The following is a 7342-nucleotide window of genomic DNA, read 5'->3' as shown; positions in this document are numbered from 1 at the left end:
TTGATCGCCCGGGTCCATCCGGATTTGGTTGTACCTGGAATAGACATCGAGAAAGCTGAGTATCTCATGCCCGGCAATCGCATCGATCGAGATCGATGTTAGGAAAAGGAAAAGATTCCTTAGGGCATGCCTTTTTTAAGTCTTTGTAATCTATGCACATTCTTAGTTTATTTTCCTTTTTAGGCACTACCACTACCTTAGCTAACCAATTCGGGTAATTAACTTCCCGAATGGAACCTATTTTAAGGAGTTTAAATACCTCGTCTTTGATGAATGTGTGCTTAACTTTGGACTGAGGTCTCCTATTCTGTTTAACCGGGTGGAACTTCGGATCCAAACTCAGCTTGTGAGTGGTGATCTCCAAGCTTAGCTTATGAGTGGTTACTTCTAGTGGGATCCCTGTCATATCTAGATGGGACCAAGCAAAACAATCCACGTTAGCTATAAGTAATTTAATGAGTTTTTTCCTAAGCTCGGGAGTCAACCCCGTTCCCAGGATACCTTCCGATCGGGCAAGTGTTCGATCAATATGACTTGCTCCAGCTCCTTGACCATTGACTTGGTGGCATTGGAATCATCAGGGGCGATGAACGATCTAGGGAATCCGTAATCTTCATCCTTGCCTGCTTCTTGCTTCTCCGATTCAGCCGAGGCCAGTATCGTTGATTGCTATTTGGTTTCTCCCTTCATAATCAGCTCCGTGTTCTTTGATGTCGAGACTGCGGACATAGGGATCACCTCATCGTCCGTGAACATTTCTTTTCCGGCTGGCTGCTCTCCGTAAACTGTCTTGATTCCTCCTGGTGTGGGGAACTTTAGTGCCTGGTGTAGTGTCGAGGGTACTGCCTTCATGTTGTGAATCCATAGTCTTTCGAATATAGCATTGTATCTCATATACCCTTCGATCACATAGAATTTTATTTCCTGAATGGTCCTGGCGGTGTTCACCGGTAGGGTTATCTCCCCTTTAGTAGTTTCACATGCCATAATGAATCCATTTAAAATCTGGACTGTCAGCACTATTTGGTCTTGTAGACCCAACTGCTCTACGACGCTCGATATGATAATATTGACTGAGCTACCTAGATCAATTAATACACGCTTAACTCGAGATTTATTTATAAGTACAGATATTACCAGTATACCATTATAGGGTTATACAATGCCTTCGACATCTTCACCATTAAACGAAATAGTTCCATCCAGGATATAATCTCGGGTTCATTTTTCCCTTGTGATGTACACCTTGGTGCACTTTAGCATTGGTTCCTGGGGGACGTCGACTCCAACAATGATCATATTGATGATGTGCTGAGGTTCCTCTTGTTCGGTCTGTTTGTTCGAGTCCCTATTCCTGAAGTGATTTTTGGCTCGATCACCCAGAAATTCCTAGAGATGTCCGTTATTGAATAACCGAGCCACTTCTTCTCTTAACTGTTGGCAGTTCTCGGCTCTATGGTCATGAGTGCCATGATACTTACATATTAAGTTAGGGTCGGACTGCAATGGTCGAGTCCACTTGGTGTCTTTGATGTGCCCGATAGAAGATACGATACTAGTAGCATTGACATTGAAGTTGTATTCTGATAACCTTGGTGCCTCCCTGGCCCCGAGTGACCTGTTGAAACCGTTTTTGCTCATGAGTCCCCACCTACTGTAGCTTCGAATGTTCCTTTTTTCATTTCTCGCAGGGTTACGCCTAGTTCCGTTACCCTTTTGATATCCATTATACGGTTGATGCCAGTTTATGTTTGGTCTTGGTTCATGATCGACGACTCTCTTAGACCTGTCATTAATTCTTTTGAGATAAATGGACCGGGGGGGGGGGGGGGACCCCGAGCTAATCATCCTCGACTCTGATTTTTGACTGGTACCTGTTAGGGACATCGGCCCAAGTTATTATTGGGTACTCTATCAAATTATGTTTCAACTGTTGTGAAGCTAAGGAACTTCGGGGTTTGAGTCCTTGAGTGAATGCCTGAACGACCCAATCGTCCGCAACCGAAGGCAGGTTCATCCGCTCCATTTGAAACCTCGATACGAATTCCTCGAGCATTTCGTTATCTCTTTGTTTTACTTTGAAAAGATCAATTTTCTGGTCTCAACCTTGATGGCCCCGTCGTGCTATTTTACAAAGGCATTTGCAAGCATAGCAAATGAATTAATAGAATTTAGGGGTAAGTAGTGATACCATATCATTGCTCCTTTCGACAGGGGTTCTTCGAACTTTTTCAGCAAAACCAACTCGATTTCATCATCTTCTAAGTCGTTCCCTTAATGGCACACGTATAGGAGGTCGCATGTTCGTTTGGATTCGTGGTTCCATTATACTTTGAAATTTTGGGCATACGAAACTTCTTCGGGATTGGCTTCGGTGTAGCGCTCGGGAGAAAGGTTTTTGGACAAATTTCTTGGAGTCCAGGCCTTACAATATCGGGGGCGCTCCTGGGATTTCGATCAACTCTAGAGTTATATGTATCTTTTCTTTTTCGTTGGCCTCAATTTTCTTCTCCCCCGATTCTACCACCTTTGTCAGTTCCTTAAGCATCTTTATTATTTCGGCGTTGGTCCAGGGCTCCGCTTCACTCGGCCTTTTCGTGACTTACTCATTTCTTTGGGTGTTTTCTAGGGATGGTTCGGGCTCAACTCTGCTGGTATATCACCGTATGTTGGGCTTTGGTTCTACATGTGGGCTATCGTTGCCTGTTGGGATTATAACATTTCGAAGATCTATCGCAGATTGATCCCGTCGCCTTCACCGTTGGGCGTACCTCGAGCACTTGATCGGGCTCCTCCGCGAACGTTGTTCTCGGGGTCGGTCGGCTGGTTGAAATCGATGGCCACATGTGAGTTGGCATCGATTGGGTCTGCAAGTGGGACTCCGTTGGGGTCAATAGGGGGCACCTGGTTGCTAGGAACTATATTGCTGTTTTCGCCATGGTGGACAAATTCAGCACCAACGTTCAAGTGAGCAGATTGAGAGTTTGACATTCTTAGATAGATCTGAAATTAAAATATCAAAGAACAACGGTAAAATAAAGTATGTTATGGAGATATGTATCAAATTACCACTATTATCCTTAGCTCTATGATATGCGCCAAACTGTTTACCCTTAAAAAATGGATAACAATTGAATTTATACGCGGTTTCAAGGATATGTGGACTAATTCAATACAAATGATAAATGACGCTAGATAAGAAGATAAAAATTAGATTAAACCGCCAAACCAGTGATGATACCGAATCCGGGCTCGATTAAAAGCTTAACAAGTAGCTTGCCTTTGGCTCGAAGCCAACAGTTATGAAGAACTCATGAACAATGATAAGAACCTTGAGTTACTTTCGAAACAGAGAAAACAGATGTTAATTGCCTTGGTTTGCATGTACAGCGTGTATATTGAATAATAAAATTCCTCTTTATATAGTAGGGGAGTTTTACCCTAAGTACAATTCTAAGAAAGGTAAAGATCTTGCTTTTCGCTAATCACTGATCAACTGCTGATATGGACCAAGATTCACGCCGTAATATTCGGTCGGGCGCGAATCCGGGCTCGATTAAAAGCTTAACAAGTAGCTTGCCTTTGGCTCGAAGCCAACAGTTATGAAGAACTCATGAACAATGATAAGAACCTTGAGTTTCTTTAGAAACAGAGAAAACAGATGTGAATTGCCTTGGTTTGCATGTACAATGTGTATATTGAATAATAAACTTCCTCTTTATATAGTAGGGGAGTTTTACCCTAAGTACAATTCTAAGAAAGGTAATGATCTTGCTTTTCGCTAATCACTGATCAACTGCTGATATGGACCAAGATTCACGCTGTGATATTCGGTCGGGCGCGAACACCACAGTCCTTTGTTAATCATGTGCGGACGTCTAGCAATGCTCCCCGAGGTCTCGTTATTCCAATCGGGTCCGAGCCATGGTCTCGATGGCTTCAGGGGCAGGTGCTTTGTTTGAGCCTTGATACGGGAGGTTCTCAACTTTGATTTTGATTCGTTGTAGTTACATCCTCTCTTCGTTTCACCCACCAGAAAATCGGAGCGCTCTTTAGCCTCAGTTTTACCCCTATACAATATATATTGATGGTGTGATAAATTTATGGAATTAAGCTATATACGTATTTTCACAATATTAATAATTTTAGCCTGTGATACAAATTAATTACTATATTTTTCAGATAACTAATTTATATTTACCAGTAAATTTACTTACAATTACCTATTAAGTGATTTGATCCTGTAAATAGATTTTGCACCGTAAACGCATAAAATTGAAAATCAAAATTGTACGTAATTACTTTTTTATTTTATTTAATGATGACTACTTATAAATAAAGATGGAGAAAAGTGAGTTTCCCCAAAACTATTTTATCGAGCAATTTATGCTATATACCTACTAAAGACAAACTAATTACCCGCTTTTACCTACTTTTAAAATAGTTACACTATACACCTAGCCGACCAAAACTATTTACCCGTATACCCATTTTTCTTATTTATTCTTCTACTGCAACTATGTAGTTTAAAGTTGCCTTGTACTTTTTCTCTATATTTTTCTTCTCCTTCTCTTTCTTCACTTTCTCTAATTGGATTATATCCCTCCCTGTAATCTCTAATCAATCCACTTTTTCTATCCTCTCTTTTTCATGTATTCCAGGAAAACAAAGCTAGAAAGTAAATCTATAAAAAAAAATTTAGGTTTTTAATATATTCTTCTCAAAATTCTCAATCTCACTGCATTCGACAGATTTTGGCTTTCTCTATATGAAATTTTTATTCAACGTCACGCGCGATCCTCGTACTAATCACCTAAAAACACCCGATTACTTAATTGGATGTTGTGTTCAAAGTTGTTTTCCAGAGATTTTCTTGTTGAACTCTTTTTCAAACTCCAGATCTGGAATTTTGTGTGTATTTGAAGACCAACCATTGTTGAGCTTGAAGCTCTTGAATTTAAAAATTCTTTTTGAAGTTTTGTTGTTTGATTCGAATTGGGTATTATAAAATATTTTTTATAGTACCTTTTGGGAAGTTCATATTGAAATTTAGACGAAGCTCTCATTTGTTTTTCAAATACTTTTCTAAATGAACTATTTAATAGAATTCCATGGAGGTATTATTCATTGCATAAGCTCTCGTTGAGTTAATTAGATTATGTGACAATTGATATTATTTTATTTTAATAATTGAATTAAAAAAAAGTAAAACTCTTGCATACAATTATATACTTTGTTGGTATAACTATATACTATATTGGTATCATATGTTAGTTGAAATATTTTTTGGTTGTATTAGCTACATTTAATTGGTACACTATTTGATTTTTCTTTAGTAACTGTAGAATAGTATGCTATCTTGAATTTTTTTAATTTTCCTTTATGCATGTGTATTATATAATAGTTTTTATAGTTATAGGCAATTGTTGGAACGACCTCATATAACTATATACCCTGTTAGTATACAGAATAAGCAAGTTGCTTTGCGAATATTTAGCTTGCAATGTGAGCATGTAATTTTCTCATACTTTTATTGTATCCTTTAATGTTTTGGTACAATGGTATAGTCGTAGATAGTTGTAGCAGTATTCTAGAGCAATCATATACTCTGTTAATATACATGTATACCATATTGGTATCATATGGTACTAGGAGCCTTTTTTGCTGCTTATACTTTTATTGTATTTTTTAATATTTTATTATTATTTCTATTCTAACTAGTATATATGGAGATTTGGTGGCTCTATATTATGTTTTTTTGCTCCATAATTGGATGTGTTACTGCTAATAATAGAGTGTGTACTGATATTTGTAGGAAAGGAGATCAAGGTTTGCATGACAATCACGTGTTGATTCTTAAAATATGATTATGTAATTTATGGTGCTCAACAACAGTCAGTGTGATATTCAGTGAATTAGATTAAGTGACAACTGATATTATTTCTATTTAATAATTGGATTTAAAAAATGAGAAAAAAGACAAAAAGTATATTATACTAGTTATATTTAAAAAAAGGTGAACAAATATTTACTATTTCAATTATTTTTTCTTATTGTATAAAAAAAAGAATAATAAAAAATAGTGAAAACAGTAAATAAAATTAGATTATAAATAGAAAAAGAATATAAAAAAAAGAAGTTAAATGAAATTAGAAAAGGAAAAAAGGAAAAAATAAGAAGAAAATGAGAAAAAAGAAAAGGAGAAAAGAAAGAAAAAAAGGAAAAAAAGAAAAGTATCATAGAAATAAAAAAGAATTGGAGAAAAAAAGAGAAAATTTCCCCACAAAAACTAGTATGAGTAGGAAATGTAATTAGTTTGATGGGTAGAAAAACAAATGGATAGGCAAGGGTAAATAATTTTGTTTTTATGGGTAACTGTGTCATTCAAACTACCCTATATACCTACCTAATCAAAAGTAATTACCCATTTTAAAAGTAATTACATCAATACCTATTTTATTACAACTAATTACCCACCCAACCCAATTCTCGCGTGCGATGGACATATTTAATTTAAGCAGCAAAAGTGTGAATCCAAAAAAGAAGCCAAAGAATATTTAGCTTTTTTCAATAGTGGGCAGTGTTGTTAGTATTGTACTTTTTTTTTGCTATCATCACCCTTTTTTTTTTTGTGCTCCATAGTTTATTTTATCTTTTAAAAGTTTAAAAAAAAAGGTACTATCTAACTAAAATTTGAATTTTCATGTGTGTTGAAGTATTTGGTGTTGGAATTTATTGGGTATTGTTCTTTGATTATGATGTTAATGCTAATTTTCAAAGATTTTATTGTGAGAAAATTAAATCCATCCTGGATGAGTTTGTTTGGAAAGTTGATTGAAGGTTGTAGCCAAATAGTATACAAATAACCATTTTGGTATACAATTCATTCCAACTATATACCCTATTAGTATAGTTATATACTATATTGGTATCATATGCGAGTTGAATCATTTTTTGGTTGTATTAGCTGCATTTAATTGATACAATATTTGATTTTCTTTTAATAATAGTAATATAGTATAATTTCTTGAAATACTTTATTATATTAATATGTGGTACACTATTTTTTTATTTTTCTCTTTATGCATGTGTGTTATGTAATAGTAGTATAGTCATATAGTTGTCGGGAATTAACCAGTAAAGATGTATACCATGTTGATATAGTTATATGTCATATTGGTATCATATGGTAGTTTGTTTTGATTGTTTTAACTGCATTTTAAGTGAATTCTATTATGAAATTATTTATATGAACATGATTTGCAGTGCTGGAATTTTTGTATGACGATGGACATAAATTATGTATATTATGTAATAGTTTTATAATTATAGGCAATTGTTG

The sequence above is a fragment of the Nicotiana tabacum genome, chromosome 11 (assembly GCF_000715075.1).
Source record: "Nicotiana tabacum cultivar K326 chromosome 11, ASM71507v2, whole genome shotgun sequence".
NCBI classification, from domain to species: domain Eukaryota; kingdom Viridiplantae; phylum Streptophyta; class Magnoliopsida; order Solanales; family Solanaceae; genus Nicotiana; species Nicotiana tabacum.
The sequence above is the reverse complement of the archived record's forward strand: the minus strand, read 5'-3'. Positions refer to the sequence as shown.